At 39.4% G+C, this 23,171-nt stretch overlaps 1 long non-coding RNA gene across 1 annotated transcript in view; it reads left to right on the top strand.

The window, feature by feature from the left end:
- Positions 1-6,274, top strand: part of LOC138117174 (uncharacterized) — a 92,073-nt gene extending 85,799 nt beyond the window's left edge. The window contains exon 3 of the long non-coding RNA XR_011154560.1: positions 6,111-6,274. This is a non-coding gene — a long non-coding RNA (uncharacterized lncRNA). The remainder of the gene's footprint in view (positions 1-6,110) is intronic.
- The last annotated feature ends 16,897 nt before the right edge of the window (positions 6,275-23,171 follow it).

Here is a 23,171-nt window from a genome sequence, read left to right as displayed (position 1 = left end):
TGGGTCAAGCATTTTGTACACTGGGTTTTCCAGAAAGCTTTTTGATTCCCCCAAATCCCTTTGACAGCTGTCATTAGGAGACATCATTATTTTCTTCCCTTTTAGCTACAACCTGAAGAAAGGGCTCAACATTTAGTGTGGGGCTTGGTGGCAAAGCATAAAAATCTATAAGCACGTGGTGAAAAAAAAGAGAGCCCTCATCAAAATGTAGAATTTATTATTTTCATAAGGTAGACCAGTTTCTAACAGAAGTACAGTGTGTTTCCAGGCTGGTGCTAGAAATTTAATTGATTAAGGCTTCTGATATTTTTGTGACTGAATTCTCCTGCAATTCTGAAAAAATGACTCCCTCATTTTATCAGTTATTGCCTGTGTTACAGGCAGGCATGGAGTCCTCACCAACATCTGAACTTCAAGCAGAAGGTGCAGAGCTGCTGCCTTATCAGAGCAGCTGGGCCAGGGGAGGGTGAAGGTAGTCACGTTTCCAGTTTGCAGATGGGAAACAGGGGGTCACTGGTATGACCAAAGTCACATTCGGAGGCTGTGGTGGAGTGACACAGGGAACCAAAACTTCTCACGTTTCAACCATCAGACCTTTCTGTTCTCATAATTAAAGAAGGTTTATTCAGTATTTAGCAAAATATTACAGCTCAGGATGTTGGCTGACCTGCCAGAGCACATTGCTTTGTTTTCCTAAACATTGTAAATCCTTCTGTAATTTTCATCTAGGACACTGTGATTTTTTTTTTTAGATTTTTGGCACAAAAACCTCTTAGAAATATTGGCATGCAATATTATGGGGATTTAACAACCTATTGCTGTGAGATTCTTTTGGATTATTATCTAGGAGAGGTTTCGAGATTTTAATATGGACTTCTTTGTAAGAAGTCTTTTAAATTATTATGGACCCTAATCCAATGTACTAGTGTACATTTCCAGTACCCCTGCTGCAGTTTAGCTTATCAGTAATGCAAGGGAACAGAGAGCTGTGTAAGCTCTTTTACTAACTTCTCTTTAGCCCCAGTGAATTTTTTTTAAGCATTTCATCTTTACAGGCCATTTGACGGAAGTTTTGATATCCACCTGGAGGAACAATTTCTTTAGAAGAAAGGCATAACACTGAGTGCTCTGTTGACCCTACACAGAGCTGTCTAGTTTTGAAAGAAGGCCTTCTGCAAATCTCTGTGTGTTTGCTCACACGTATTCCCACTCAGGCTCTGTGACTACAAGGCTGTTGTGGATCACTGGGTATTGCAGCAGCAGGACTGAGAATATTAGTTTGCACCTAACATGTTCTGTGCTTTTAGCTGGGACAAGGGTCAAACAGCAGAAGTGTGGTAGGGGAAAAAGGCAGCTGTAACATCCAAAGACATTACAAAGATGTGCCGAGACATCCTTTCTGTTATGTCTGCAAACACCTGCTTGCTTTCTTTCAGGCTAAGGACAGCTGTTCCTCCTGAGAAAACTCAGTGCCTGCTTCCTATCCTAAGGCCATGTATGCCAGACCTGTGCTCAAAGACCTGTATTCAAAAGTCATTCCAAGGCAATAACAACTCTGAGTGACAATGGGGACAATGTAGTTGGTTAAGGCAAGTGTTCCAGCATCAGCATCTGACGCAACTCAGGGGTGAGGGAGCAGTCGGTGTTGGCAGTGCCCTCTCCACCTCTACAGATAGCTGCAAAGAGAGGGAGGACAGGAGCACAGAAGGTGTGCATTTCCAGCTTTGGTCTGTTATGCATTCAGAGCATTTTCCCTGAGGCAGGCTGCAGCAGCTTGCTCACTCAGTGCCCTGTGCTGTGCTCAGCACAGCTGGAGCAACCCTGTTGATGCTGGCAGCACTGTATTTCCTAGATGTGACCTCCACACTTTCTAGGAACAGCATTTTAAAGGAGTATCTGTGCCTAATTTCCAGATTTCAAATGTTGTTCTGCATCTTACTGTGTTCAGAAACTGTAGACACATCCTGCAGTTCACGGGCATGTGCACTTGTGCCTGGTTAGTCTGTCTGCCTACCCTCCCCTTCCAGCTCCACCTTGGGGTGAAGGACATGGCTTGGAGGCTGGCAGCTGATTATAAGATGTGCAGGAAAGCATTGCTGTGGCAAAGTCACATGCTAAAGGCCACCCTCCAATAGGGTGGTGGAGGAGCTAGCCCTGAGCCATCTGTGCAGGACCATCTCAGCTGTCTGAGACTGCACGTTATCTGCCTTCCTTGGAGCAAGTTGTTTTAGCTGCATTTATCTTAGAAACATAAGACTTCTTCCTTGACTCAGGAAAGTCTTTCTCACAGCACTTGAGACAGCTTTTGAGCCTTGTTTATAGAAAATTGCAAAGATTTCTAAAGGAGGAAAGGGAAAGATTCTTTACATTCTGGGGGGAGCCTACTCTTATCTGCAGAATTAAAACCCACTATTTAGCTGACTAGCTAAATAGATACCTTACATTTATAATAATTCTTTCAAGATATACCAGCTAAACCATGTGATTTCAGCAGCCATGGCTCCAGCATCTGGCTGTGTTTTGACGTTTCGAAGATGTAGAGGTATTGTGTGGAATTGCAATGTTTTTGCTCAAACGTCAGGGATAATATTCCTGGCATGCTCAAGCAGTGGGTATTCCTGTGCCTAGGTACCTCATTATCTGCAGATGCCATAATGAGAATATGAACGCTGTCAATCACTTTGAGACACTTGTAAAAGCAATAATATAGGAAAGCTGTCCTTGATTTTCTCTTACTCTTTCTCTGTGTTGGTAGGCTGGGAAAATCATTTGGATGTGAGGAACTTGGACTTTTTTTGGCCTGTTTGTAACAAACTTGGATCTCCCTCAAACCACAGTCGTTGGATATATCCAACTTATCTTTCCTTGAGAGGGAAGGACAGGACCCACAAGGAACTCTCCTGGAGTCTTTCAGACAACTTCTACCTTTAAAAGAGGTTGTGGGGGACTTGCAATGGTTTATCCTATGTGACCATCAATGCCAGATAAATCTTAATTATAGGATTAAAGTTTATGGACATTCCCTCTCTCTTTACTTCAAGACTTCATAGACAGCTCAGCTTCAAAGCAGAAAAATCATACTTTCCAACCAAAAAGTAGTCAAAATTCTTAAGGAGAGCAGGCTATCCCTGGAAACCACCTTTTCATCTAGAAGGGCTTTTCCCAAGCTAGATTTGTGAAGGTTTTTAAGAAGTGTTATGAAATCCCTACAGATGTAGATACAAAACATCTGCAATAGTTGACAACTTCACAGATTTAGTGAAGTTACTTCTGAAAGGCATATTCTGTAAGTAAACATCTTGTGCTTCCTAATTATCAAAAGGGGAAATAGTTTGACTAGTCTGTCTTTATTTTTTGCTCATTTCAATTTGACATCCATGGAATATTTGGTAGATAATATTAACCTTTCTTGACTCTGATGTCTAAAAGTTAGACAATGAAGTCTGAGCTAGTTACCCTTTAAAGTCAGTGGAGTGAAACAGGGCAGTTGGTGCAAAGACAGAGTCTCAGCATTGGTCAAGTGAATTGGATTTATAGTCTCCACTGATGATAAAAAAAAGATGTAGGTTAGCCACTAGTGCAGGCTGGATACCTGACATTCTTAATGCTGGGGGAGATTGATTCCACCCATCACTCCCCAAAATATTGCATCATGACCTCATGTTTCCCACATCTGGCAGTGAGCCTCCAGAAGCTGAGGTGGCTCTCTGGGAGCACTGGCCAGGGGGCTTGTGTCACCCAGTCATGCTGCAAGACAGCCCAGCAAAATCTCCTTTGGCCTCAGTAGTGCCCGGCTGCCCCTGGAAATGTAGTGTTTACATTGCTGGGGGTGCAATGATAACTGTGTTAGGCTAGATAAAAGTCTAAATTAGGCCTAGGGAAGCATCTCTATTTCCCTGAGGAAAGACCACTGCATCCTTGCCCAAAGTCACCGAATGGGGTCCCAACCTTTGAATCTGCTCTGCTCGTGCAGGATGAGGCGAGGGCTGAAGAGTTTTATGGAGTGTGTGCTTCTGCACAACCATTTCCAGAGGTTGCTCATGTTCCTATCCTCTCTTTTAATTAATAAGTTAATGAATTCAGTGCTGATTCTGCATTGCCCTTTTGAGTGTTGGAAGGCACGATAAAGTAATCATGAATGTGTTGGTGGAAGGCTTAAAGTGGCTTAGGATTCACAGATCTGAGGACGGTGCCCAGAGGCGGGAGGGAGGTGACACAACGGGGTAGCAGAGCAGAGGTTGGGCTCCACTGCTGGATGAGTACCTGGGCAGCTGCTGTTGTTAGCAGGGTTACCATTGCAGCCCCCTAGACTGACCCCACTTGAACAATTCTGTTGAGGTTTTTTTCTGAAAACTGGTTGGGCTTTCATTCTGGAGTTACTTGAACTGCTTTGTACTTTACATCACTCTTGCTGCAAGTCTTTTGGGCACAGCTCCTCCCATCCTATCCTTGCATTCAACATAAACATAATTTAGCATAAAGGTGAACTTGATTTTATCATTTCATTGGGGCTCTGCACTGAAATTCAAACACGGTGTGTGTTTTCACTGAATTCATTTTACCTGTATAATCTCACATTAGAGTGGTATTGCCTTCCAGAGGGTCACTGCAGACTTGCACTGAGATAATTTTGTCATTGCAAGTTTGTGTGATAATAGGATTACCATAGGCATGTTTTGAAATTGTTCTGGGATTGCTGTGAGGATGTCAAGTCTCTATGCAAGGGTTTGCCTCACTAAGAGTAGCACAAACCAAGCTAGAAAACCTGAGGAATGTAAATGTATTACAATAAGAAACACACTTGACGTACCTTGCTCACAAAAGGAAACTGTTTGTGTTTCTAGAAGTTTTGCAACAGGGGTGAAAGTAAATCAGGAATGCTAGAAAGAAATGAAATATTTATTGCAGGTCAGATTTACATAAACAGATCAAGGAACATACACAAAAATGCAAATGGAGTTACTATCAGTGTCTGTAGAAACAAATGCTGATATCAATACCTAATTAAACAGCTGCATGTGGCACTGTGGTTTATCAGAGCAATAATGAGCTCTGTCTCTTGGGGATGACCAATCAGAATCATAGAATCATTTGGGCTGGAAAAGACCTCCAAGACCATTGAGTCAAGCCTTCGATCCTCCTCTTGTCACCAAGCCCAGAGCACTGAGTGCCACATCCAGTGGTTCCATGAACACCTCCAGGGATGGGGACTCCACCACCTCCCTGGGCAGCCCACCCTTTCCATGAAGGAATTCCTCCTGATGTCCAACCTGAATCTCCCCTGGTGCAGCTTGAGTCTATGTCCTCTTGTCCTGTCGCTATTTCAAAAATCATGTCAGCTTTTTTTATTCTTAATAAAAATGTTCCATTATCAGCATTGCCACTACAATAGTGACTATTGTGGTATATATACAGTCATCTATGATTTCATGTTTGAAATGCTGGTAACTATTATATGCAGAAGTTCTGATCAAATAGAAAATGAATGAGCCCATAAAATTAATGTAATGGAAATAAAGAATTATTACAGCATACTCAAATTTTAAACAAGTAGTGGGAAGTATTTAATTTCTGCTTATCATTTTTGATGCTGTTCTTAAGGCCTATTTAATTTAAGAAGAGCTTGTGGCTCCTTTTGGGAAAATAACTCCACCCAGAGAGGTGTATTGTATTCTATTCTATTCTAGTTCTGTCAGCTCCTTGCTTTTTTTCCTTTTGATTACAGGGCATATTTGCAATGTGATGTACTGTAGCAGTATTATTTAAAATATGGCTATTAAGCTTACCTACCATTCTGAAAGCTAGGCAAAGCTCAGATCATCCTGCATGCGTCCCCATCCAAACCTTAGCAGTGACAGATTAGCTTAGCAAAGGGCCTTGCCTGGCCGTCCCAGCTGGCTTCTGTACTCATTTCAAAAATATGTTTTCATCAAAAGCTCTTCAGCTGACAGCTGAGTTGGGGGGCAAATAAAACAGTAAAACTCCTGGCAATTTAATTTTTTGATGAAAGCTTTGACAAAAAAAAAGTTCATTGTTAAGTCCTGCTCATCTTCAGCATTATTTTCTGAGTAACTCTTACAGGTACCTCTATCTTTTACTACCAATTCCAGCTCAGAAACCACCAACCTTTCAGAGAAATCAAAGGAATTTCAGCTGGCCCTAAGGAGACTCCAGTCTACATGTGGTGGGTCACCACTGCATGAGAGACATCTGGGCTGTCCATGCACAGGGATGGTGAGTTGGTGGCTGGAACTGTGGAACAAGAGCTCAGAGCTGCAGGTATTTTAAAACCAATGATGCCAAGGGCTGCAGTCATTGAATCATGGAATAATTTAGATTGGCTGGGACCTCTGGATATCACCTGCTCCAACCCCTTGCACCAAGCTGTGTTAAACTTGTAAAGTACCTTAATCAGTTTGTTTATTTTCTGTTCTAATTTCAAAATTATCTCACCTTTCATTCAAAGGTATAAATGCACCTTTGAAAATGAAGGCTTATACTCATTTTGCAAAAGGGTAAGTTGAGGTAACCCACTGCAGAGCTGCTGACTGAGACAGATCCACAGATTTCCCCCCATCTTACAGCTGTGTGCTTTCCTGCTAGGCATGCTGCCTGTCTGCAAGACAATTGGCCATTATTTACATGGAGGCACAAGATCCTTGTAATAAAATGCCCACCAAAGCATCAAAGCAGTTATCAGTGTGGGCTCATTTCTTCTCTTGGTATCATTCAGAGTTGTACATGTGTTTCCCATGGGCAGAATTTGACCCTTACTGCAGAAATTAGAAGAGGTTAGTTATTAAAGCAACGTGGTTTTGAAATTGTCTTGGTAGTTGCTAAGCACATCTGTGATTATGTCAATTTAGGTTTGCCTAAAAATATAAAGCTTTCAGTGAAATGTTAGAAGCAAGGAAAAATAATGCTTTTATGTGTTAATGACATATTCTGGACAACCAAAAAAAAAAAAAAACCTGCATGGTGTTATGTTCTGGGCTCCCTTTTATTTTGCAACTCTTCATATACTGGATCGAGGTCTACAGTTGCTGACCACTGCTTTGATTATCTCACTGTAGCACATAATGCTTTGTACCCAGAGAATGTATTCCAGCAAGCTCCTAAATTGTATTTGGACAAAGAATAATTGAACACTGGACAGAATAACAAATGCTATGGTCAAGTTTGCTTCATGGGTTTATCGTGTTGTATTAACATGATAGAAATATGAATACTTAAATCTTATCTCAGGTATAGTTTATAACTGCATTAATCATTTACCGTATTATATATTTTTCATGTCACTAAGATTGTGAGGAAAAGATTCAATTTTCCCAGCGCAGTCAGTTGAATGTGGTTTAGATAAGTTAAAGGCACTGCATTAAACTGTTTCAACATGGCTTTCTCTTATAGATCCTATAAAGGGATGGGGAACATATATCAAACAGTAATAACTTATATTTTACTTTTTTTCTTAAAGTCATATAGCAGTGCATTTTCCATTTTCATTAAAATCAGATAAATGAAGTTACTAAGTTTGCCACTTACAGGTAAACGCATTCAAATTGATACAGGAATTTTTACCTACTATATTTGCTTCAAACTCTTGAGGGGAAATGCCCTCCTATCAATTAAAGTAGCAGTTTGACACACTGAAATTATCCAGAGATATCATAAAGAGGAACAACAAATACCCCCAATATACCCAGCAGTGTTTCACTTTCCTTGCATTTACTGGTGATGGGGAGTATGAACCTTCCAAATAAGAGAGTGGCTCACCAGCACACATCTCTGAGATTTCAGCACACCACAAAGCACTCCCATTTTACTCCACATAAAATAGGAATATGTACTAGCATGTGTATCATGCACTGCCAGCTGCCTTTCTAGATCATTATAAGAACACTGAACATTCACTGTCTGTGGATTATACGTAGATTCTAATTTGCAAGAGAGATACTGATTCATTTCCTCAAAATCAAGAGGTGGCCAAAGGAAAGAGAGTGGATGGAGAGGTGAGGGATTCTGGGGAGGCCGTGTCATGGCTATGGCACTGAAATACTGGCACTGGAGATGAATCCATGGTGTTTCAGCAAGCTTTCACAACTGCTCGTGGCCGTGTTCTGGAGAGTCCCATTTAATACAAAAAAAAAAAAAAAAAAAAAAAGAGAATTACACCATTCTATCTGTCATGCTTTGCCATCATGCATTATTACTGCTTTTCAAAAGTTTTGTGCCTGGGAAAACAGTTGAAATATCAGGATCTTTATGCCGTGAGAGTGCCTTTGCTAAAAAACTCCCTGCAATCATTTGTATCTATCTGATGCACTTCAACATCATGCTCTGTTTGCTTTATGACTGTAAAAATAGATAGGATATTTTAAATATACTGTAGAACAATAACAACTTATTTTCCAGTCGAATTTTTTCTAATTGAGATCAACCTAAAAAATCTTCAAGAAGTTGTACAATATGGAAGGTTTCCTGCTATGGAGGATTTATATGCCCAGTCTGTAAGTGGTGAGTGAAGTGTTTGCCAGCTCTCAGTTAGTAGTTTCTATGTCATTACTGGATTTTTAGAGGGTTTTCCTTAAACTGCTTTGAATTACAGTGTCACAGAATGCTAAATCAATTACATATGTGTCCTTGTAGCTACCCATAAGGATACCTGCCATGATTTTTTAATGGTGCTTTTAGACTTCTTGTTTACTTCCATGAAGTGAAGTAAAGGTCATAACACAGTGCAACTTATTCCTTAAAGTTTAGAAAAAAATCAAAACAGCAGGCCATAGAATAGAAAGGTGAGATTCAAAGACACAAATCACTTCACAGTCACAAAAATTGCCAAAAAATAGCAGCTTGCAGCTGTGCACAGCAGGGACAGAAAACATTAAACACATGTTAAATAACAAATAGGAGACTTAAATATAGCTAAAAGTGGACCTTATTCTGAATAAATCATGTAAACTGCATCTTAATGGTTCTAAGGAATGTAATGGATCGTGTGAAATATGCTAAATTTATATTGTTAAAAAATCAATAGCTAACCCACTCCCTTTTAAAAAGGGGACTACTGAGTCCATGAGTAAATATTTTGTCTTTCATTTTCTCTCTCTATGTACAGCTGGATTTGTGAAATTTCATTTCATTTAAGGACAAAACAGGACTTGCATTCAAAGCAGTTTGGGTTTTGGGTATGAAACTATTTAACATTCTCTTTACAGAGGCTGGACTTTTAATGAAATTGTCCTTTTTCCCTTTCTTCTGTTACAAATGCAAAGAACGTGGATTATGCCATTTTTTTATATACTCCTGGTAAAGTGTTTGAATTGGTCTCTCCACCATCCTGCATTCATTTGTGGTGTCTGGGAAAGGGCAGCCATTGCTCAATGGGCACAGCGAGCCTCAGCCCATCCTTCCTCCTGCCTGGGAACGAGCGAGGGAGCGAGGGGGAGAGCAGGGCAAAGAAAGGATCTCTTCTGTTTATGAGAAGCATGAAAAATAAATCACCACTTTGAGTATTCAAATCAATCCTGCTGGCAACTATCTTTCCCTTGAAATGTTTGTTGCCTTCTATTTCTGCCTCCTGAATATTTCCAAGCCTTTTTGCTTGCCTTCCGCACCAAGGGTCATGTTTTAGTTTCCCTGTGTATATCTTCCTTGAGATTAATGTACCTTAATGACATCATTGTGTGTGATGATGGGAAGGTCCCCAAGTTTGCTTTTCTTCCCATCTCAGTTGCACTTCTGAACAAATCAGCTCTCGGGCTTTGATGTTTTTTTTCCTTTAGGGCTATCTTTCTTCTAGGCAATATAGCTTACCTATACATTTAGTAACTCTGCAGTCTCTCATTAGCTGCATTTTTGTCATCAATAATAAGTTCCCAAGGAGCCTTAATGCAAGGGGTAACGGATACAGTGTGGAGTGGAGCCATTGTTTGATAATGCAATATCTCTCATAACAATGTAAATAAGAGGCTGAATACATTTCAGGGTTCCTTTGTGCTCCACATTATTAGATGGTGCTCTATTTCCAATCTGAATATTCATAATATGCTCCTAGAGCGCAGCGTTGAAGTAAGCGGCTTTGAGGAAAAATTATTTTTTTTTTTAAGTGGAAGAGAGAAAAAAAGAAATGAGGAGTGTTCTAATGAGGAACAGTTGAGTACTATGATTTAACATACTTCTGAGGTTTCTATCAGCCTGGAGCTGTTCTTTCTTGGCTTGTACACAGTGCATTTACATGGAGCTCTGTTTGGATGAGTGCCTTCCAAAGTACTAAATGCTCTAATGTACTGAAAAACGATAAATATGGAAAATGCACACATGCATACACACAGACACACAGTGCAGATATACATAGACACACACACCTCCTTGCTGACACACTCACCTGCCCCCATACAGATATTTACATCCCCTCTGTGGACAGATGGGTAACATTTTAAAATCAAAAATAATAAAGCTGTGCATAGTTTATTTATTTATTACCTGGCATTGCATAACACTGAAGTACCAATTAATGCGATGTGCTGCCACCCCTTCAGAATGGAGAAAGGGGAAGAAAGATTAAGAGAAAAAAAAAACAAACCCAAACATGGAATAAGACACATGTGAGTGTTGTCACTTCCTCCGTGACTTGTCTGGAGCCACTAACCTGAAAGGCAAAGGAGGGTTTAGGTTTAACCAGCACAGGCTGTGTTGCTGGATCTCAGGTACTGTAAATGCAGACAATAAGCTCTGGAAGCATGTCCCTGTTTACCAAAGGGCTCTCTGCAGTGACCTCATGAGCTAACGACAGTGTTGGGAGCAGAAATGGTAATTGTGATTTTTATAGCACAGCCTTTGCTAATTCCTTTCAGTTCACTCCAAAAAAAACTTAGACCACAAAAAAAAAAAAAAAAAAAAAAAGGAGAAATAAAATCATGAAAACAAAGCTGAATAGGTTAATGAAATGACAATAGAAAAGTGTCCTTAATGGGGATACAATTGCTGCCTGAAATATTTATTACTTACATTTATTTAGATCCTTCATGAAAAAATGTGTCTGTTTTCCTATACTTTGATTTTTGCTCTGAAGTTTCAAGGAGTTTTTGTGCTTTTTCATCTAATATTCCTCCTCTAACTCTCCCAACGTGATTCATTTCTTTAAGATCTTGTTTTATTTTTAAGTCATCAATTACTCAAACTTTGTTGGCCTATCTATTCTCTGCCATCTGGACCCCATACCTTATTTTAAAGCATGTTCAAATAATGACAACCTTCTTTTCTCAATTAATTTATGGGCTGTGGGGACCATTTTTCATTTGTTATCATGCACTTCCATTTGATCTCTCATATCTTTCTTCTGCATCTGCAACCATAGTGTATAAATCTTCCTCTCAAGCATTGTCATGGTGCCCAAGATATATAGGTGTAACTCCCTATTAGTTCCACAAAACTGACCTTAATTTCTAAAAATGGTATCAGATGCGAATAAAGTTTGGTAAGATGATTTGTTTTGATTTACTTTGTACCACTTATCTTGGAGTTTTCTTCCTACTTTTCTTTTATCTAATTTAGACAGTATAGTCTTGCAAGCACAGTTGCATGTTTATCCATTACCTCCCTGCCAATGATGCTCCTTAGAGAGATGGTGCTGTAAGATTTTGGATGCTAGGAATAATAAAATGGCATTTTTCAGTAACCTGTAGTAAGTATGCAATTTCTTTTTGCATTTAAAAATGGTAATTTAGTTTCCAATAATAACCAGAATTTTGTAGGGCTGATTGAGGTGACATTAGTCTGGTAAAATGAACAGAAACAGACAAATCCAAATAGTTTTCATTTTATTCTGCTGTGTTGACAAATGGTAAGACTTAAAAATCCAATTCTCCCACCAAGCACTTACAAGAAGCTGGTTTGGACTGCTGAAGGGCTGTGGCTCGTGAAACAAAAACCTCTTTTTTTGTTATTGTTATGGGGGGGGGGGCAAGAGAGAGAGAGAGACAGAGTGTGTGCATGTGCATACGTGTGTTTTGTTTTACATAAACAGACTTCAGTCCAAACTAGGGATTGCTAATTAAGCAAAAACCATGACCAGATGTTTATTAACACCTCTCAGGTTCATGGGATTTGGATAGTGTGCAGTTTTCATGGACTAATTTGAGAAGGGAACCACCTTTATTGGAATAATGGCCAATTATAATTGCCTACTTTGCCTATTTTTCTTTTATCTGGTGTACAGTGGAAAAAAATAAGCCTAACCTATCATCCTCGTGCCGTTGATATTAATTCTGTACATTATTGGGTACATATTATTAATAATAAATACAGAACAATGTACAGATGAAAAATTCCTCACCCATTTATTTTACAGCAACTTTTTTTCTGTGTGTGTTGTTATTAGTTTATCACACGCCAGCGCTGTTAACCTATTTATATGTAGCCTGCCATGAGCTTTGCCTCTGCCAAAGCAACGATGCGTCACTTTGATGCCAAAAAGCACTGAAACAGGAAGAGTTGCTGTTGGGTCCCAGCATGGTGACTTCATCACAGGCCTCAGCTTCAAACTGTGGAGTAATAAAACTGAATAGCACAATATAAAACTCCATGTTTCATAAGACAAATATTGCTTTACGCATTCATGTCCCTTGTACTATGTTAACTGTAGGAAGAAATGGAATACAGTTTTAGTGACCCCCTGGGACCTATAAAGGCTATTTCTGAGTCTGAATCTTGCTGTTTAATTTAATCATTTATTATATTAATATTCAAATGGGCTGCATCTTATTAGCTACTGCAAAGATGTTAGTATGTCTGAAATAAATACCTAATTATGCTTTTGAAGAGAGAGGTTCTAAAGACTTTTGTACATTTGTGCTAATAGAACAGTTCATTTGCAGATTTTTTCTGCAGAAATCAGCAGTCTGAGCGTTTGTTTTTCTCCCCTTCTTGCTTTGAATAAAATAAGAACACAGATCAAATATACCATTGTGATGGCTAAATAGCACATACGAGTTTTCCCCTTTGTACTGCAAGACTTCATTCTCCAAGCGAGTGAGTTATACAGTAGCAAACTGACCAGTGCCCTCAGCCTCTAGCTCAATAACACATTAATAAAAATAACTGCTTTAACCAAATGACCATGAAATTAAGTATGTTCTTATTCAAATTAAACAAATGGATATGCTTTTGAAACACATTTTTGAGCCTGACATGGTCATGTTTAAAATACAGTGATATTTTATTGTTTTAAAAGCCCATTATTATTTTTTTCCCTTGAGTGCGAACCAGAAAAGACAAGGACTTTGAATTTCACGTCTTCGAACAATGGACAGCAGCTTCTTTCAGAAACATATATTGTGATTCTGCATCAAAGGGGTGGCAGGATGCAGAGATGTGGAGAAAAAAATACATCTCTGGGTTTCTATGCCAGCTCATCTTCAGGATCTCCAGGAGAAACCTTTTACTAAGTCTGCATAAGGATGACTTGAACTGCAAATACTATGTACGTCAATGGTACTAATGTGTTTTAAACTCAATGTGCACAGTGCATTTAGACCAGCACAGAAAATTAGTAATAAATGCAAAAGTTACAGTCTGCAAAACTAGGAATGACAAGTTACTATCTTTCAAAGGATCACCACAAACAAACTTGAATTTTTTTTTTTTTCAAGTTTCTAAATTCAAGGTTCCTACTGCTACAAAATTATTTCTTTCACAACTGTTTTCTGAATAAATAATGATGTTAATAAAAGGTTAAAGGACAGAGACTGCTGGAAGCTGAAGTCTTCATTTTATCCTCCAGCAGCGAGGTCCTCTGGGCTGGCCTGCAAACAGGCTTTCCTCCATCAGCTGTGGTGGAGAGCCTGGCCAGAGCTTCTCCTGCAGGTGGGGACAATAGTGGTCACAATTATTACTTCTGGGAACATTATCAGCCTTCTTGGACCCAACAGGGAGAGGAGGTGAGTCAGCTCCTTTATTTATTCAGTTTTGTCTATTGCTCATGGGAGTGTTGCCTGTCAAGGCTGAGGCTGGACCCCACTCTGCACATCATTCCTTAATTCTCCCAGAGCTGTTGGGGCTGCACCTCATCCCCTTCACCCACATGATTTCCTCACTCTATCCAAGTCACCCTTAAAAACATGTGCATTTTGCTGTGGAGAGCTGGGGTCAGTGACACCCCCACTGCAGGAGAGTTTGATGACAATTATTTGGTTACCTGAGCCATTGGCAGCACTGCAGGGAGGATCGATGGACATTAGGGCATGCAATGCATAACATTTTATAACCACTATTACCTTAGTGACCAACTGAAACTATTAACAATGGTCATCTGAACTACCCTGTATATAAAACAATAGCCTTGCTAGTGCTCTAATTAATCACAGTAATGTTTCTCTCAATGAGTAGCTGATGCATTTCTCTGTTGAAAAATATTTAAAAATATACGTTATCTACTTTCACCTTCTTTTTTTTCCCTGCAGAGTATGTAAAGATTAGATTTTCCACGTTGATTTAACACGTGGAAGTAAAGCTAGGGCATCAATAGTTAACCTGATATTACCCTCTGCTGAAGAGACACAGTATCAATGTAGGGGTTTAACTACCACACCACTGAAAACACATATTCCTGCAGTTTTAGACTAGGCATAAGAATGCTGTGTATATGTTTTCCTCATTATTTGGATGTGCTGTTTGAATGTTGTGATCAGTGATTCAGAGCACATGATTCATCAGGAAGACATTTGCTAGGCAGACATGTGAGGAGCTGTCTGCCTCTTCAATCTCACTGACAGGGCAAAAATGCTGATTTATAGTAAATCATTAAAATCTGCTTATTATTGCACTGCTTGTTCCTCTTCTCCACTTCAAGCCAGCATCTTGATCTGCATCATGTCTCTTACAATTTTATACTACAGCAAGCAGTTATTTAAACAAGAGAGAAATGATCCTTAGTCTTTATTAGTGCATATGAAAGGATATTTTGTTTAAAGAAGACTAATTAAGAAAGCAGACTCTATTTTCTTGCTCAGTTTAGGGAAAAATAAAGATTTGAAACATGTAAGTGCAAAGAATTATTGCAATAAAACATTATTTTAAAATGATTATTGAATAGGTTGTTTTTTTAAAAAAAAATAATCATAAAGCAGCAGCTCAAACACCACCAAAATATTTGGAAGAAAGGAGATGTTGGATGATTATTCAGCTCGTGAGAGATCTCAGGGAAGACACAGCTAAATGCAATGTGATTATTGATGGAAAGGGAAAAAACCCTTGAAACTAGAACCAGGTTCCAGTTGGGTACAATGACAATGGGAAAATTAAAATAATTTTCAAGAAGGGGAGGAAGTTTTGTTTACTTTGAAAGAGGTGGTTTTGCGAAATAATACAATATGTAAATATGTTGTCTGATAGAAAAACAAAGAAACAATACAAAAAGGTCTATATTATGTATGTGTTACTTACAGTAAAAATTTTAATTTGATGCCTGGGGACAGAAATTCTTGCCACTGAATTACAAAGAAGTGAATAAACTGACTCAAAATTAATCCATACAGATCTGTCCCCTTAATAATACTAATTCCAGAGAACAAAGCAGTGCATAATGCATTTTAAATTAACTTGGAAAATGCATAATTTATATTTGTTTTATTTCTTAATATTTGAACACAGGTACATTTTAGAATGCTAAGGACAGGAAAGAAGAGGGCAGATTTTGTCCATATATGCTCAATTTAAAAAAAAAAAAAATATATATATAACCAGATAATATGTTTCAAGCTCTCTTAGAAAAGGACTTCAGCTGTGAAATATTACGGAGAAAGGATAAACACAGTTAGGAAAGAGAAAATGATTTTTAACATGCTGTGAAATGAATATGTTTGGTTAAAATATAAAAAGGGTTCTAATTCCTAATAAAACATTCTGAAATAGATAATTACATATTAGTTTGGATCAAAAATAATGTCCTTACTCATGAGAAGCAATTGAGAGATACACGGCAGGGTGCCCTGTCGGGCATGGCAGGCAGCTGGAATAGGGATGGGAGAGGGCAGGGGAAGGCACTCCATGGAACAGCACAGCCTGCATGGGAAACACAGCACTCCAGCCTGCTCCTTTGTCAGTGCTCCTCACCTGCACATGTAACAGGGTCACCTGTCCTTTACAGACCTGCATCATTGACCAGAGGGGTGTGCAGGTGGGACACCCTGTGCCTGACCCAGGAGAGCCGTGCCTGGAGACAGACGTGCCCTGAGCCATCCTTTGCTGGGGTAGCTCAAAGTTGGCTTCACCCCCTCCAGCCCAAAAGGTGAACCTTCACTCACCCGGGCACCCCATCACCCTGGGGAAGAGGAAACAATTTCATTTATTGGTATATCAGTGCCCTTCAGGCCGTGCCTTTTGGAGAAACCCATTGGCCCCACCAAACCTTGGCTGTGCTGCTGGGTTTGGAAGTTTGTTCTTCAGTTTGAATGAAAGAGAAAGGAAGAAACAAAAGGTTTTCTGTTACAAGCATAATGCAGATGGTATTGTAATACAAGGACAGAGTATCTGGATTTAAAGGTCCTTAGTCTGGAAATTAGTCCTCACTGTTTTCCTCTCTCCTCTTCCATTGTGACTTTGGATCTAATAAACTGAAAGGGTGTTTGGAGTGCCAAAAGGCAATGGGGTAGCTGTGTGCCCTTTGCCTGTGTGCATGCAGAGATGGGGCATATCTCCCTGGCGGGCAGTGGTGTGCCAGTCTGGGCTTCTCCTGAAAAGAAAGACCAGCTGTACTAGAGACCAGAAATATTGCAAGCCTTTCCATTCCTGTATCAAAGTTATGATGCTAAGTGAGAATGGAAACCTGAGTGAGAATTGAAAGAATTGGACCTGCCTGGCTATATATACTTAGGGGAATGTTGGCTGACCCAGATTTTAAAAAAGTGGTGGTACATGTGCAGCTGGTTATCTGTAAGTATTTTGAATAATTTTGCTGGTGTGGATTTCAGTTATTAATACTGCTGATTTTTAACTCACCCTAAGTGAATATTGTAGGAGCACACAAAGGGTAAAGAGCATCTTTTACGGAGATTTTTCTAAATAAACTTTATGATGTTCAAAAGAGGTGAAATTTCCGTGAGACCAGACTTGCTTACAACACAGAAATTTAGCCCCCAGTTGCTAAGTTATAAATCTTTCTGCCAGATTGGGTAGAACATCACATTACCTTGAACTAAATTTGTAAAGAATGACCATTGTCCTCACAGCTGTAAGAGAAAAATGTAGAGCTTGTCCCAAACCATGGGTTTTAATAGGCTGTTCACATGAAACTAAAAAGTGGGGAGATAAAGCCCAGCCAACACAAATTTATCCAAACTGATTACTTCCATAGTAACAATTTGTTAAAGCAGGACTTTACTAGAAAACTAAATTGATTACATTTTGCACACTTTTAGTGTTTTAACTACCTGGAAAAAAATATCCACTTATGTTTATAGAACAACATTCCCAGTTAATTCCTTCCTTGGTGCTATGGTTGCGAGTTATTTTCAATAACTCAATTTACAGACTAGCCTTATCGTGGACTAATGCAAATTAATGCTTTGAGTCATAAGTGTTTCCCTTGGAAACAGTAATTTCAAGTTAATGTCTCTTGATGTGAAATGGAGTGCAGTGTCACAAGCTCTCTCTCACCAACCTACAAATTAACTTCTGTTCCCTCTGTACCAGAAATATGGGTGGCTTCCTCCTCTGCTTCCCATAAAAAGTTATATCAGTACACGTGTGTGTGTGTGTGTGTGTGTGTGTGTGTGTGTGTGCCAGGTCTCTCTTTAATGTGGTGGCTATCCTGGATTTTCACTGGTGCACCAAAACTCTGTGAAAAGGCCACACACAGCCATTGGAAATAAAACAAAATCAAAGTTTTAGAATTTACAGTATGCTAATATAATGATGACTCATGAAAGATAAATGTTGATCCCCAAAGCAGCCCTGTTTGGGCAGGTGGGTTTGTACACAGGGTTTGGTAAGAAAAAAATTGCAAGGAGCAGCCCTGAAAAGAGGATAATAGAATTAAAGTAAGAAAGAAAACAAAGAAAGAAAACAGAGGGGAAAAAATGTTTCTTCATTATATTAATGACTTTTTTTGTGACATATTTTAAATTACTCAACAGTTGAAAAATTCTCCAATCCAGCATGACTTTGTCCTCTGCACATATATTTGATTTTGTATTTTCAGTCCAATCTTTTTAACAGTGTGCAGAACTCCAGCCTTCGAGCCAGAATTGCACAGAGAGAAATCCCAGCACTTCTCTCTGTCCTCCCAGCCTTCTGCACATGTTGGACCATGGGTGCTTTACTTCAGAGCTGGGGAAGACTCAGACCAGGGTAAAGTCTGAACTATTAATAGTGAATGCAGTCACCATGGAGTCAAAGTACACTAATCCTCTTGGCTGGGCTACTGGTGGTGCCTGGCTCTTTTATTATTGAAAGCAAATGTGGCCCCAACTGTTGGTTGTTTCTCCTTGCAAAAACCCCATTTTTTCTTTGCCTTCTTATTAGTCCTGATGTCAAACCTCTGATTTTACTTGCTTATACCCTCTGGAATTTATTTAAAAATAAATATTAAACCCAACCCCCCCAAATAACCATCCTTTTCCTTTGCATAAGGTAACCAGGTTATACAAAGGAGGCTTTGTAAGCAGAGAAATTACAAAAATCTGATCTTAAATATAGAATATTTTCTATCTATGCATGATCCTGTACTTTTGTTAGGATCTACCCAGAGTGATGGGGAGTTATGTGGTGCTGCCTCACATCACCAAACCCTGCCCAGGCTGTGGTTCTTTAATTGCACAGAGGAAGGAAAGCTGAAATTCACAGGTAGGATATGTTCAGTGATAAGGGAAAAAATCTGAATTGCATGCAGCTCTTGCTCCTGAGAGGAGCAGCTCTGCATCCTTGGAAACACCTTCCCTCATCTTGAGTACCAGCTGGAGAATGGAAGTAGAAATGCCCATCAGTAGCCAAAGGCAGATGTGGCACTTCAGAGAAAGGGGAATCCAGGGCAGTAATCAGATCTGAGAAAGAGAACAAGGCAGAATCCTAGAAAATGAAAGGGAAGGAAGAAGACACGAGACCACAATAAAAGGAATGAAGAACGGAGGGCAGAGCATTCATAAACTGAGATGAGCATATAAGATGGTAAAAACTAAGGAGGAAAAGAAGCAGCATGACTGATTTTTAGGAGCTAAGGTTGTGATGCATGTAGGAGGAGGAAAGGAATCAAGACTTTGGGGGAGAAAAAAGGAAATAAAGACAGTCTGGGAGATGTAAGTAGCAGAAACAAAGAAAACAAAGAAGAAACAACAGCAGGAATGGAGAGTACAAATTCCTTTGGGAGGAGGCAAAAGTGAGAATAGCTGTGTGCTCTGGGGAGAAAGGGACTGCTTGGGAAACCACTGGCAAAACCCAACAAAGTTCCTACTTATTAATGTGGATTGTTTAATAATTTTATTTTTTCCCTAAGGTTTGAAGCAAATAATGGGACTTAGAACACTGAACAAAGATGCACAAAAGAAAAAGGGTTTCGTTTCAGTTGTGCAGGTGAGCTTTAGTTTCCAGAGTGCCTTGAAATAGCACATACCAAATAAAAGAGCAGAAAGTATAATAGCCTGTTTACAAGATCAAGGCCCAGAAGCAAATCAAATGAAAGGTTAATAAGATCAGAGTTCATAAATTAAGTTTTAAATTCTCTTTTTCTTAAAGAGAAAGATTTAGATGAAAGATCATGCAATCTATTTTAATTGTAGAAATAATTAGACATATGGAAGACGAGAGGGGATAATATGTAATCATTGAAAGGACCGGGTCCTCTTGACCAAGGAAACGCCCTTCCAAAGTCAAAGACATTGCATATTCATTTTTCTTTAGCTGAAGAAGGCTCCCATTGTCCATGCTCATTCAAGTCATCCAACTTTAAACGGTTTTACTTCATCAAAAGAAGAAAACATATATTTAAAAAAAAAAAAAAAAAAAATTTCTTGTTGTCATATTCTGGCCTTAAAGTAAAGGACTCAGATATGAGCAAAAAAGGCACTGGGGAAGACTCCCTTTAGTACTTTGATTTAGAGACTTGAAAACAACTGAAAATATTTCTTTTTATTTTTTTATTTCCAACATAAATAGTGTCATGCTTAGAAATATATTTGCAATCAAATTTATGAAGTTCACAGGAATCACTTTAATCAGAAGCATTGCTTCTATTTTTTGGAGGATTTTTTTTCCTTGCATTTGGTTTCCTAAGAGTGTGTGAAAAAGGATTCTGCAAATTCAGCACTTAAGAGAATTGATAATCAGACAGTATTGCATTTAAATCATAATGTATTACATTGCAACACCTTGCTTTTCTCAAAACTCATGACAATTCCCTCAGGACCAACCCTCTTTAGAGAAAATAAGAGATTTCATCACTAACAATCCCAAAAGAATTCTTGCACTTTGGAGTGCTGTTTTTTTGTTTTCTTAAAAAAAAAAAAAAGAAAAGAAACAGTTTACACACAAGAATATGGCTGCTGATGTGATAATTGAGACTCAGCTGGCAAAAATGTTTTTCTTTTCACAATTATCCTCTTGGATTTCATTCTGCAGGAGGTTGAAACTTGAAAAAGACTTGAAAAGAACTCTTGGCAAAATTTCTGATTTGAGTGGGAGAGGAGAAGCGAAGTGGCTGCTGGTGGAGGGGTTGTGCTGGACCAGCATAGGGCAGAGCAACCTATGCAGGTCACCAACACCCTGCACCAGGAGAAGGAGCCATGGCAATTCCAGAAGCAGGCTGAAGGGGAATATTGATGGGGAAAGTCACCTCCTTCCTCCTTTGTTGATGAAACAGCTTGTCCCAGGGATTTTGTTTGCAAACAGAACACACAGTAACTAATGGGTAAATGTTATTGTGCATGTGCGAATATCACGGGATTGCTCCAGCTCCTGTAATGTGATATCATACATCAGAGTCAAGAGGGATTAACAGCTCTGTCAAATGTCATCAGTGGAAACTCTGTATGTACAGTCAGCTCCTGTGGAAACACTTCTGAGCAGTTGAAGTTTAATTCAAAGAATTTTCAAAAACATCTCCAATTGTCATAAATAGGAGATTCCCCAGAGATGCAGATGTTAGCTCCACCAAGAGCAGTAAAGCATCTTGAGAAAAAAAAATCATAAATATGGGCAAACTTTACTCAGAGAGGATTTGCTAGAGAAAGATCAAAAAATTTACAGTGGATGTCATTTGCTGTTTTAAAATACTATCATGTGTGTCATTAAAAAAAAAAAAGAACATTCTCTTAAATGTCTCTTATTTAGTTTTGAAATGAAAAATATCAAATACTTAAACTTTATTATGTGTAAAATTGTTTTTAGATCATGATGTAAATGTTACACACAAGAATCCAAACTTGAAAAAGCAAGGAAAAGCAACTTGCTGCAGAAGGATCCAAGCCACCAAAGCCAAACAGATGTTTTTAAGCTAATCTGATGGCAAGGGCCACATGCCGTCATCTGTAACTGACCCCTTATGGAAGGAGGCCAGGATTACTCGGGGTCGAAAGTTCTGGTCTGGCTTTTGAGAACCACGTGGAAATCCTTGAAATGCTGTATGAAAAAGGCAGATGCAGTTTCCATCGAAGTTCTGGTTTGAGCTGCTCAGGATCATGAGCTGAATGAGCCGTGGTGGCTGTGGCCCCGTGAGCCTCCTGCCCAGCCCTCCAGCCCTTGGCTTTTGCTCTCCATGTTACACAGGAGCAGGACACAGAGCAGAAAGCATTTGGGTGCAGCCAAGGAGGAGCCCTGATGTTCTCTGCTGTGCTGGCCTTCACTCTGCTGCTGGCTGGGGAAGGCTCCGTGGTGCTCCCCCAGTGCTGCCACATCCCCGACCATGGGAAAATCCAACACGTTTCCAGGCAAACTTCAGCTCCTCCTGCAGCTTTATCCAGAAGAGGTTTACAACCCACACTGCACTCAATAAACACCAGGTCCTTTGGAAAGGAAAAGGGTTTTCTTTAAAATAATGGTCATGCCTCAACATCGAGCACTGTGTTAATCCTAGTGAAAGTTGTGTAAAAGTAGTATATATTCTTACCAAATTTCTTCCTTCGAAATAAACCAAGTTTTTGTGCTATGGCATTAAAAAAACCAAACAACCTGTGACCAGTTCTGTATTCTTCTGGTCTCTTTTTCCTGCTGTAATTCTTGGAAGTGACTGAGGTGGGTAACGTTCATGCAGGAGTTATGTGCCTATTGAACCCTAAATGTTAGTTATAGCATCATTAAATCAAAGGAACATCTCACCATCTAAACAGGTCTCTCTGTAAATGGGGCTTTGAGCAAGCTGGTCCAGGGGAAGGTGTCCCTGCCCATGGCAGGGGAGTTGGAACAATATTAACTTTAAAGTCCCTTCCAAACCAAACCTGTCTGTGATTCTAGAGTTAAACTCAGTGAGATTTATCAGGACCTCAGATTCTTAGCTATAAAGGGAAAAAGTATTCCCTAATTGGGAATAAACTTTTAATAATAGATCTGTTGCTGTTCAGCAGTGTGAGAGGTGCCCCAAACTGCAAGGAGCTTGGGCCACCTGCTCAGGCCCTAAGGTTGTCCTACACTGAGCCAAAATATGAAGCAATGTCTATCAAAGTCTGTAATTGACTCATCTGCAAGGGCTTTTTTCTAATATCCTGTACTTCATTGGAGTTTAAAAAGTCAAGCTCTGTGTTCTTATTAGGTTCAAAGAGCTTAATTACTGTACAAGGAATTAAAATGGTATTGAAGTTTTAGCTTTCTGAAGATTAATTAATACAATACATAATTAAACTTTAGGTGTATTTTTAAGGGAAGACATGCTTAGGTTACATGAATTTAACCTTCAGCACTGACCTTGTGGCCTCATGAACAGAGGACAGCAAAGCCCTGTTGGAGAAATTGGGAAAGCAATGGCCGGAGGACAGCAGTGACCGTGCACAGGGGAGAGACACCGGCTCAGTTCCCAGTAATTTTAAACTTAATTATGGGAAAAGCTTTCTTTAGATTCTAGTTCATACACTGGCCCTTATTAGGTTGAAAAACCATCAGAGGCAACCTGTGCAGTCTTACCTGTGATCCTGAGCCCTTCAGCACTTCCTGTGCCAGGTCCTGCCACTGCTGGTGGTGAGGAGTTTTGG

The sequence above is a fragment of the Aphelocoma coerulescens genome, chromosome 11 (assembly GCF_041296385.1).
Source record: "Aphelocoma coerulescens isolate FSJ_1873_10779 chromosome 11, UR_Acoe_1.0, whole genome shotgun sequence".
Lineage (NCBI taxonomy): Eukaryota > Metazoa > Chordata > Aves > Passeriformes > Corvidae > Aphelocoma > Aphelocoma coerulescens.
This window is presented reverse-complemented; position numbering and strand designations above follow the sequence as displayed.